This window comes from Mytilus trossulus, chromosome 11 (assembly GCF_036588685.1).
Source record: "Mytilus trossulus isolate FHL-02 chromosome 11, PNRI_Mtr1.1.1.hap1, whole genome shotgun sequence".
In the NCBI taxonomy this organism is placed as follows: Eukaryota; Metazoa; Mollusca; class Bivalvia; order Mytilida; family Mytilidae; genus Mytilus; species Mytilus trossulus.
In genome coordinates this window covers 57,348,527-57,360,044 of record NC_086383.1, presented here as the reverse complement: position 1 = coordinate 57,360,044, position 11,518 = coordinate 57,348,527, and the positions used below count along the sequence as shown (strand labels likewise).

The 11,518-nt window shown below is 31.2% G+C and overlaps 1 long non-coding RNA gene across 3 annotated transcripts; it reads left to right on the top strand.

Annotated features, from left to right (window-relative positions):
* Positions 1 to 297: 297 nt before the first annotated feature.
* On the top strand, positions 298 to 11,491 carry LOC134690500 (uncharacterized). Of its 3 annotated transcripts, none has more exons than XR_010101943.1 (7): positions 298 to 608; positions 2,636 to 2,765; positions 3,470 to 3,945; positions 5,377 to 5,587; positions 6,644 to 6,733; positions 7,210 to 7,260; positions 11,475 to 11,491. It is a non-coding gene; the product is annotated as an uncharacterized LOC134690500 (long non-coding RNA). The 3 variants fall into 3 exon arrangements; XR_010101942.1 differs by lacking the exon at positions 11,475 to 11,491 and adding an exon at positions 8,463 to 8,518; XR_010101944.1 differs by lacking the exons at positions 298 to 608; positions 11,475 to 11,491 and adding exons at positions 1,203 to 1,422; positions 8,463 to 8,518.
* Positions 11,492 to 11,518: the final 27 nt, after the last annotated feature.

Sequence of the window (11,518 nt, the reverse complement as noted above, 5' to 3'; positions counted from 1 at the left end):
ATCAAGTACATAAGTGTTGAAAACCGTCACGCTAAATGCCTAAGAATCCCGAATAAAAAGTAATAAATCGCCATCAAAGGGACGTGTTGGTAGTTATTCTATATATTGATGATTTTGTCAAATCATTGAAGTCGTCTGTCATTGCAGTTAAAAGAACTGATTTGAAGATATATACCTTGGATACGTAAATTTTTGAACTGAGGCGGTTGACCTTCATCGCCGAACAAGTTCCGAAAATGAAGATCGCGAGAAGGAATATACGGAGAAAAATTTGCCCCCAGTAGCAGTATTTGATCCTGTAACGAATTTAGTGTTAGATTCTAAAAGGATAAGCGTGGAGTTTTGTTTAATTAAGAGGAAAATTAAGCACGATATTTCAATCTTTCGTAACAGTTTCCGAGTTTTAAACTTATTTCTGTGGTGCATGATAATTTAAAAGGAAAAAGTTGTGAGAAACTTTTCTTGGTGTCTAAAGTTAATATACCGAAAGATACAGAATTGGTTTTGGACTATGGATAGACCTTGAGAGATAGGATTCTAGGAAACCCTTGAATGACCGGATAACTCTGTCGCTTCTAAATTAAATGTAAAATGTCAATTATCAATTGGTAAGTAGGAAGACAATAATTCATCGATTTATTTTTATATATTCAAATTCAATATTTGGTAAAATTTGTCTAGAGACTAGGTAGTAGTGGTCAGGCTAGCGCTTCGGGCACAATTTGTAAGTTGTGCGTACAAGTTTCAAGAATTGAAATCTATACTTGAACAATGTTTAAAGAATGACTGTAATATCTGTTTCTTTCTAATTAAAGTTTGGATCACATGTTTGATGTTATTTCGAATAGATACTACAGCCTACCTTAACTTATTAAGAAAGAAAAACCATATTTAATTTCATTAAATTTTTTCGTGTCTAAAATATACGTAACAGTGGGGATTAGTGAGTGACTGGATTGAATGTGAAACAATTTCATATATGTTTACAAAAGATCAGGAAATTTGGATATTTTATCGAAAGGTCATTTATTATTTTACTGCATGCATAAATTGATTGAATAGATCAAATTGGTAATAAATATCAATAAAGATATACATTGTATTCCAGAATTCGTCTATGCAAATCACAGGAAAATAATTAATTGGTTGCGTCAATACAAATATTCATCGATTGTTTGTCAACAAACTTTAATATACTTTGTTCTAATAATAAACATTATGCAACTAGACAACAACAAAACATAATAATCAGGGCAAACATGTACTAGATAGAACATGAATAAGGGCTAATGGACCGGGATTCTGTTTTATACAATATAACAACTAGTTTGATTTTATATGAGGCTTCACACCAGTCCATATGGACTAATACATATAAAGGTAAACAAGGAATGCAGGATATAACTACCGATCGAAAGCAAGGTAAGTAAAAGGCAGTGGCTATGTTGCCGGCTCCGGACTATATGAAATACATTTTATTGAAAAAAATTATCATGAACACACATGATATATGTGGCTACTAGGTGAGATTTCTATAATCTTTTAGTCTTCGACTAGATAAAGGATAACCATACTTTCGTATGTCGAACAGTTCCACCACCAAATAATAAACCGAAAACTTAATTAACAATCCTAACGCAACAACCTTATGTTCACTATTTACATTAGGATCTTTAAGTTTTAATGACTTTATACATGGGAAGTTTACAGTTTTTTTACTTTGACATGGGAAGTTTACAGATTTTTAAGACTTTTTACATACAAAGTTAAGAATATTTCTGATTTTTTACTTTAAGCAGTTTGTTTTATTTTGGTATAGTACTATTTAATGTAATAACACTTACAGAATAAATTACATAAATTCTTTTTAGATAATTCGTAATTCAGAAAAAAACTAAATTCATAGTCTTTGACCTTTAAGAATTGACCTTTATATCTTTAAAGTAATATGGCACTAATTTATTTACTGCGTATTATGAGGGTAAATAGAAAAAAACAACTTATTTAATGTTAATTCACATATTCATTAACTGAGACTTTAAGATTTAATAAAAAGGATTATACTTTTGAAAATTGTATTAAGTAGACTAGATTTTCAAATGTTTGTTTAATTATTCATTGCTGCAACACCCATCCTTGGACCCACTCTTCGTGCATGTTTTTTTGTTTGCTTGGTCTTTCATCACCAGTTGATATCGTGCATTCTATATAAGGAACACTGACCTTCTTGATTGGAATTTTATTTTGAGATATCAGGTCAGATGTGACTCAGTAAACAGTTTATATGCTTGTTTTGTCCATTAATACTTGTATTGTCATTTTATATGTGAGGTTTTCTTCAAGCAAATCAACATTTGAGGTCAGGATGTTCTTACTTGTTCGTAAAATTGTTGGTCTTAATAAGACCGGCAAAATAGCAAAACTCTATACAAATCGCTTTTTTACCGAAGCCGATAAAATAAACCCTAACTAAGAGATGGATGTCCATCAATGTCTTTATCATTTTTATCTTTTATAGTGTGACGGTTATTTGTATATTTTATATATTCAGCTAGCCTATGTTCAAAATATTTGTATGTGCGTACTAGGTATGTAAAGTAGATGTAATTGATAATACTATAGAATTTTTTACCAGAGGCTATAAATTGTACATGTACAGTGACAAATGATAACAGTGTGAATGTGAAAAATTGTGAGCTCTGCACATCGTCCTCAAGCAATTTTCGTGCTAATGGCAGAATAAAGTAATTAAAATAGCTGCCAAGGTAGTGTGAATGATATGATAATGTACATGTAGTTTGGTATGAACTTTAAAGTTTTCTTGCACTAATCTTTGAAATGAAGGAGCTGAATAAGGACTACAAATTGATATAAAAATGTGTGTACACCTAAGTAATACATGTATATTCTTATGGGCCTCAGGAAAAAACAGTCCTACAGCTTACGATGTTAACCTCTTTAAATATGTAAGAAATTGTTATTATATAACATTTACAGAGTAAAAAACAAAAACACTGAAATAAATGTAGATATTGTTTTCAAATCTATATATTATGTATATTGAAGCTCAATATTATGAAAAAATCACACAAGAGAAGAATAACATTCAGATTACAGAAATGAACTTTGCATTATTTTCATAATTGAAAATTCTTAAAACTTAAAACTTTCTCATAAATTCTGTTGATACAATGTATACTTCACATTTTGCTGCGCTTCAACAATACTTATTTTTCAGATGATTTGCATTATGTTCAGAGTATGAAGATGTAACCTGTAAGTGTTATCTATAAACTTGTATGTGGGTTTAAATGAAGAAGAGAGGAAACCCAACATCACTATTACAACCTAAAGATTTGTAAAGATCTATATTCAGTCATAAACTATCATTATAATGTTTGTTCCATTTAACGTTTCTAAATTTTTTTCTACAATTTTAATGTATCTAAAGATCTAAATTTATTTGTAGGGGGAAATCATCAGAAATTTATGTAAAGAGGAACCTCCTAAAAGAAAAGACAATTCTGAAACAAAATCAACTAATGTACAAAAGATTGATGAAACTCATCAACAAAGGACAAACAACACAAAAACCTCTTATGTTGTCCCGAAAATACGTCAGATCAAGCACAGAAATTTACTAAAGGCGAATTTTCAAAATTAATGCTGGATAGAAGCAATATGCATCTCGATATTTTGAAATATATTCAAAATTGTTCAACTACATTAAATTAATGCCAAAAGTAGGAGACCCCGCGAATAGTTGTGAGGACTATGCTGATAAAACTAGGAATTTTACTTAGGAGCAAAGATCATCAATCCTAAAATATTTATGTGACAATGTTCATCCAATCACCTTGCAACACCTTGATGTACATGTACCAAGTCTAATTCATGTCACTATTACATGCACTTTGATACACAGACCATCCAACTTTGATTCAGGTTTGTCTGTTTTTGCTTCTCTTTTATTTCTGTCAGAAGAATATTGACTTTGAAATTTTGCTTAGTTTACATGTATGAGTTTGTGTTTAGATTTGTTTAAAGGCAACTACTTGTGATAAGTCAATGGGATTTGGTAAGTAGGTCCGAGACCACAATTGTCGTCCCTTGATTAATATAGTGCCTAGTGTTAACAGTGGGTTACTTGCCAATAATTCTTATACCCCTTCCAAGTTTATTTCTCCATGTTTAATGCCTCAAATTGTAAGTAGGGGGTGAAATTACACTGTAAAAAATTTGGGTCCAGAATTTTACAAGAAAGTAGTGATTTGGTCCAACTGAAAACAGTTCAGGAGTTATGGTGTTGAGATATTGAAAATGAAAGTGTGAGTTTCAGGTTAAATTTTTCGGTCAAGGTAGTTTTTGATGATGTTGAAGTCCAATCAACTTGAAACTTAGTACACATGTTTCCTATGGTATGATATTCCTAATTTTTATGCCACATTAGATTTTTTACCCAATTTCATGGTCCATTGAACATGGAAAATTATAGTGCGAGTGGGGCATCCGTGTACTTTGGACACATCCTTGTTCTTCCAATTTTAGTTTGTTTGTGACTGTACAACCATAAGGTCAAACCAAATGATTGAAAATAGGAAATATGGTTGATTCCAATTTTGTAAGCTAGGACAAAAGTGGCCATTGAAAGAAATTAGTTGTCTTAAAAAGTATGTTTGAAATGGACAGTCTATTTTTATGTGAAAAAGTATAATATTCTTCAAAAAAACTTATTTCAAATGTGAAAACTGTAGATATAAGCTGTTAAAGGGGAACCACTAATGATATTGTTATATATATAAAAAAAAAGAAGATGTGGTATGATTGCCAATCAGACAACTGTCCACAAGAGACAAAAATATGGGCTTCAACAATGAGCAAAGCCAATACTGCATAGTCAGCTATAAAAGGCCCCGATATGACAATATTAATGTAAAACAATTCAAACAAGAAAACTAATGACCTTATTTAAATATAATAATGAACAAAAAACAAATATGTAACACATAAACAAACGAAACGACAACCACTGATTACAGGCTCCTGACTTGGGATAGGCACATGCATAGATAATGTGGCTGAGTTAAACATGCAAATTTTTTTTTACATTGGCATTTCCACATATATCACATTGCATTGCACTTTCAGTTTCATTCATCAGTCATTAACGTTTTTTCACAATTTAAGGTTAAGTTTTATTTGTTTTGAATGATTAAACCATTTGCATGATTTCAAATGTCATATCCACTTTTTCCTACCTGCCCCTGGAGGACTTTTGAATTCAGTGTTTGTTTGAAATAGCACATCCTATTGATGGCCTCTTTTTCAAAATTTTATTAAAAGTTTCAACTACATAGTTAGATCTTAATTTTTCAGGCTTTTTACATCATATGGCTGATCTAGATGCTGTTTAAAGAGCACAGTCTGTACTGTTTGTGATTGAAGAAGAAGTGGAAACAAAGCCAGAAAATCTGTTGAGTCATACAGATATTCTGTTTAATATGTCCCGAAACACAAACTTCAGCGAAGACCTACTTTAGAAAAGATGCATGGCAGCTTGTTTTAAATACTCTCAAAGTATTAGAAGGTACACAAATGTAACCAGTCTGAATATTAAAAATAGAAAACTAACGACCTTATTTAAATATAAAAATGAACAAAAAACAAATATGTAACACATAAACAAACCACTGATTACAGGCTCCTTACTTGGGATAGGCACATGCATAGATAATGTGGCTGGGTTAAACATGCAGGTTTTTTTTTACATTGGCATTTCCACATATATCACATTGCATTGCACTTTCAGTTTTATTCATCAGTCATTAACGTTTGTCACTATTTAAGGTTAAATTTTAACTTAACTGCTGCAATCAAAGAATTTTCATTGCTTTTTTAGCTTTTCTCATCACTTGGCGTTCCTCGTCCTTTGTTCGTCTCCGTCGACATCGTTGTTAACTTTTACAAAAATCTTCTCCTCTGAAACTACTGAGTCAAATTTAACCAAACTTAGCAACAATCATTATTGGGGTATCTTTTTGAAAAAAAAATGTGTGCAGTGACCCAGGCAACCAATCAAGATGGCCGCCATGGCTAAAAATAGAACATATGGGGTAAAATGAAGATTATAACTCTGAAAATAAAGCATTTAGAACAAATCTGACAAAGGATTGAATTGGTATCTAGTCAATATCTATTTTCCCTGAAATTTTCAGATGATTTGGAGAAATGATTGTTGGGTTGCCTCCCCCTCAATTGGTAATTTGAAAAAAAAAAATGCCTTTTTTGGTTATTATCTTGAATATTGTTATAGATAGAGATAAATTGTAAACAGCATAAATGTTCAGCAAAGTAAGATCTACAAATAAGTCAACATGACCAAAATGGTCAGTTGACCTCTGAAAGAGTTATTGCCCTTTATAGTAAATTTTTAACAATTTTCATTAATTTGGTAAATTGGTTTACAAAATACTTTCCTTTCTATCTAAAGGGCCAAGTTTATTATAGATAGACAAATTGTAAGTAACAAGAATGTTCAGTCAAGTAAGATCTTCAAACACATGTTTGTCATGAATCCACCTGTGTCCTTCATAGACTAAGGTGAGCGACACAGGGTCTTTAGAGCCTCTAATTTATGTTTTAGATATGTATATTAGTAACACTCAGAAGTATTATGATAAGATTTCTCCATGCCAGACAAGAAAAGGCAAAGCTTTAATAGGTCCAGTTGAAGGTGAGTTTCATATTAATGAATATTGAAAAAAACATCTGAACGTAAGTACGTATATGTGGAATAATTGCCATTGGTACCAAACCCAGTTACGACATTGAACAAGTATTAAATAAGCTCTCTACGAGTTCAAGTTTGACATCATTATAAAGTTGACTTTTGACTGGTTTCTGCTGGTTTATAGTAGAAACGTGTTTAACTGGCCATGGACCTAAGAGCAAATTGATTTTATTTCCAATAAGTTAATTAATGAAAATATAAAATGTGTAAAAGATTTTCAAGGAGACAACAATGAGCTAGAGACCAATTTGCATAGATGTAAACTACTATTGGTTACTGTTTGGCCTTCAACAATAAGCAAAATCTTTAAAATGTAGGAAGTTATGAAGACTTTGTGACATTATGTTAAGACTTTGTAATAACTTCACCATTGTTTTAAGGATAACGCGTATTCAAGCACTTTTTAAAAAAAATTGTAGGAAGAATATTCAAAAAGTTTTCAAAAAGGACATCAGACCAGATTAAATCAAGTAAGTAATTCTTGATTTGTGTAAGTATTTTAATTTATAATGTTCTGATTAGTACTGTTTTCTACTGCACAAGTATTTCTTTGAACATACAACAGTTTGGGTTCTACAGATAAGTCTGAACCATCTTACATATTTATCAATATGCTCTAGTAACATTGATAGTGCAAGATGTTAACTCTGCATAGTATATTATTTACTTTTTATATTTGTATTGATTTAGTATAAAACCAGATAGGTTGTTCATTTGTGTAAGTTGAAATTTGAAAATTCACCTCTTATTCCATTTTTTTCTTTTAAAAGATGATTTTGATCTATTTTTTTAGCTTTTTGGCAGAAAAATGAAATATCATTTTTTAAAATGTATTTAATTGTACTTAAGGCATCATGAATTATATATAATCATTTATAAAAAAATCTGCCCATAAAAATTAGAGGTGAGTAATTTCAGGCTTTAATGAGACTCTTGTTTCTGTAGATATCTTGTTTCAATATTTGTGAAACATGTTTATGCCAACCTGGGGAGATATGATATAACAAAGAATACTAACAATTTAGGCAGTTTATTTATACACATTTTTTATACCCCATGCAACTTAAGTTACGAAAGGTAAAATATTTTTGACTGGTCCATCGGTATCAAAAAAGCTTGGATGGATTGTTATTGACAGAAATAAGAGGAGGGAGACTTTTTTCACGAGGAGACTGGATAAAGATCATAGATTTTTGCTTTATGCCTAGAACATGTAGAAAGCACATTTATTTTTTGTTGGATTTCCTATAAATTTCAATGAAGTGCTGGATATCGGTTAAGGTGGACCACTTTGTCAGGGGGGGGGGGGGAAGGATGAAAATCATAGATTTATATTTTGTTTGCCTAGTGACAATATAGGGATGTGGGGTATGTGATCCTGCTCACTTAACTTAAGTTCTTTTATAGATAACCAAGCTATAAAAAAAAGTTCTATGACATAATTCTAGGTAAAAAAGATAAGAAATCCTTTGATAGTGATGACAGATCTCCATAAAGCAAGACATGGTAGGTATTTTTAAATATTTGTATTTAGAAATACTTATTGCTGTTGTTCTACATATCTACAAATTTCCTACTCAATTATACATGTATCAGGCTTATTATGTTGCATGCCAGAAGCATGTCATCTTAACAAGTCACTTCTAACATCTTATAATTAATTACTTTTTAGAAAAAAGAAGTGTATATTCCTTTACAAGTGAGGAATTTTCTCCATTAAAAGCTAGGAAAGCTAATAAATCCTTTACAAGTGAGGACAGTATTCCATTAAAAGGTAGGAAAGCTAGGAAATCCTTTACAAGTGAGGACAATTCTCCATTAAAAGCTAGGAAATCCTTTACAAGTGAGGATAGTTCTCCATTAAAAGCTAGGAAATATCTTACAACTGAAGATAGTTCTCCATTAAAAGCTAGGAAATCCTTTACAACTGAGGACAGCTCTCCATTAATTGCTAGGAAATCCTTTACAAGCAAGGACAGTTCTCCATTAAAAGCAGTACAAGGTGAGTGATAACATGTTATTTGATAATTCCATTGACTTATATGCGTGTTTTTAACAGCACGGAAAATCAGAATTAAGCAGTATTTATATTGAGTGTTTTTATAAATTTAGAAACACGTCAGAGGGAATCCCAGTTTTGATAAAATACGATAGTTCTCGGAATTCAGATAAATCTATCTTTGTCATATAAGAAATGAAGTGGAGTTTTTCTTATATGTTATTGTTATGAAACTGATATTTAAGATCATTGTAATTCCATAAAGAAATAGAGAACCATCTAGGTCGTTTAGTCAATATTTAATATACGATCTTGCTCAAAGGTTTGTTTTGGTAATTATGCGCATGCGTATAGATTTCTTGACTTCAAGGGGTTTTAGCTCTGGATTCCCCACTCAATTAATTTATATCTCATGGGATCTTTTCTATGAATGTCTGCTATTGAGGGTTATTGTTGTTGCATATCTGTAAATCATATGCATCATTTAAAAAAATTAATGTAGTCATCATCATAGAACACCCCTTCAGGCGAAATGGAGTCTACCATATTATCGTTTCGAGTTGTCTCACTTCCTTGAATGTTGAGTCAAACGACATGTCCAGTATTAGCTCGTTCTGTCAATAAATGTTGTATTTTATTTAAAACGATCGCAATTTGAACCGATAAATTTGTACGGAAAGGAGTCATGATCACTGACTCAAAGAAAATTAATTATTTGAAGAGTTAGGAATGGGGTTCCTCCTAGAACTAACGTAGGAAAATAGGTGATAAGATACGAAGTGGAATATACTTTCTCTCACTCTGAGTCACAGTGACTGCTGTGGAAAGTAAACTTGGAATTGATAGTACAAAAATAAAACACAATAGGCCTATTTTCATTGTTCTTATAGGATACAACATATAAATATTAACATTTTAAGTAATTTAAGAAACAGTTTATGCATACACACTTATTGATACAACCAAGGTATAACAATAAACTATGACATAATTGTAAGTAGTAGAGATAAGAAATCCTTTGATAGTGATGACAGATCTCCATTAAAAGCTAGGAAATCCTTAAATAGCAAAGACAGTTCTCCATTTAAAGCAAGAAATGGTAGGTATTTTCTATATTTTGTATGTTGATATATTTTTTCTGTTCTAGACATAACTGTGTAGTAAGCTGACTTAAAAAAGAATACACAAGTTTCTTCGTAACACTCACTTCTAACACTTTACAATTAATTTCTTTATAGAAAAAAGAAGTGTGGCCAATTCTTCATTAAAAGCTAGGAAATCCTTTACAAATGAAGATATAGTTTTCCATTAAAAGCTAGGAAATCCCTTACAAGTGAAGATAGTTCTCCATTAAAAGCTAAGAAATCCCTTACAAGTGAAGATAGTTCTCCATTAAAAGCTAGGGAATCCCTTACAAGTGAAGATAGTTCTCCATTAAAAGAAGTACAAGGTGAGTGATAACATGTTATTTGATAATTCCATTGACTTATATGCGTGTTTTTAACAACACGGAAAATCAGAATTAAGCAGTATTTATATTGAGTGTTTTTATAAATTTAGAAACACGTCAGAGGGAATCCCAGTTTTGATAAAATACGATAGTTCTCGGAATTCAGATAAATCTATCTTTGTCATATAAGAAATGAAGTGGAGTTTTTCTTATATGTTATTGTTATGAAACTGATATTTAAGATCATTGTAATTCCATAAAGAAATAGAGAACCATCTAGGTCGTTTAGTCAATATTTAATATACGATCTTGCTCAAAGGTTTGTTTTGGTAATTATGCGCATGCGTATAGATTTCTTGACTTCAAGGGGTTTTAGCTCTGGATTCCCCACTCAATTAATTTATATCTCATGGGATCTTTTCTATGAATGTCTGCTATTGAGGGTTATTGTTGTTGCATATCTGTAAATCATATGCATCATTTAAAAAAATGAATGTAGTCATCATCATAGAACACCCCTTCAGGCGAAATGGAGTCTACCATATTATCGTTTCGAGTTGTCTCACTTCCTTAAATGTTGAGTCAAACGACATGTCCAGTATTAGCTCGTTCTGTCAATAAATGTTGTATTTTATTTAAAACGATCGCAATTTGAACCGATAAATTTGTACGGAAAGGAGTCATGATCACTGACTCAAAGAAAATTAATTATTTGAAGAGTTAGGAATGGGGTTCCTCCTAGAACTAACGTAGGAAAATAGGTGATAAGATACGAAGTGGAATATACTTTCTCTCACTCTGAGTCACAGTGACTGCTGTGGAAAGTAAACTTGGAATTGATAGTACAAAAATAAAACACAATAGGCCTATTTTCATTGTTCTTATAGGATACAACATATAAATATTAACATTTTAAGTAATTTAAGAAACAGTTTATGCATACACACTTATTGATACAACCAAGGTATAACAATAAACTATGACATAATTGTAAGTAGTAGAGATAAGAAATCCTTTGATAGTGATGACAGATCTCCATTAAAAGCTAGGAAATCCTTAAATAGCAAAGACAGTTCTCCATTTAAAGCAAGAAATGGTAGGTATTTTCTATATTTTGTATGTTGATATATTTTTTCTGTTCTAGACATAACTGTGTAGTAAGCTGACTTAAAAAAGAATACACAAGTTTCTTCGTAACACTCACTTCTAACACTTTACAATTAATTTCTTTATAGGAAAAAGAAGTGTGGACAATCCTTCATTAAAAGCTAGGAAATCC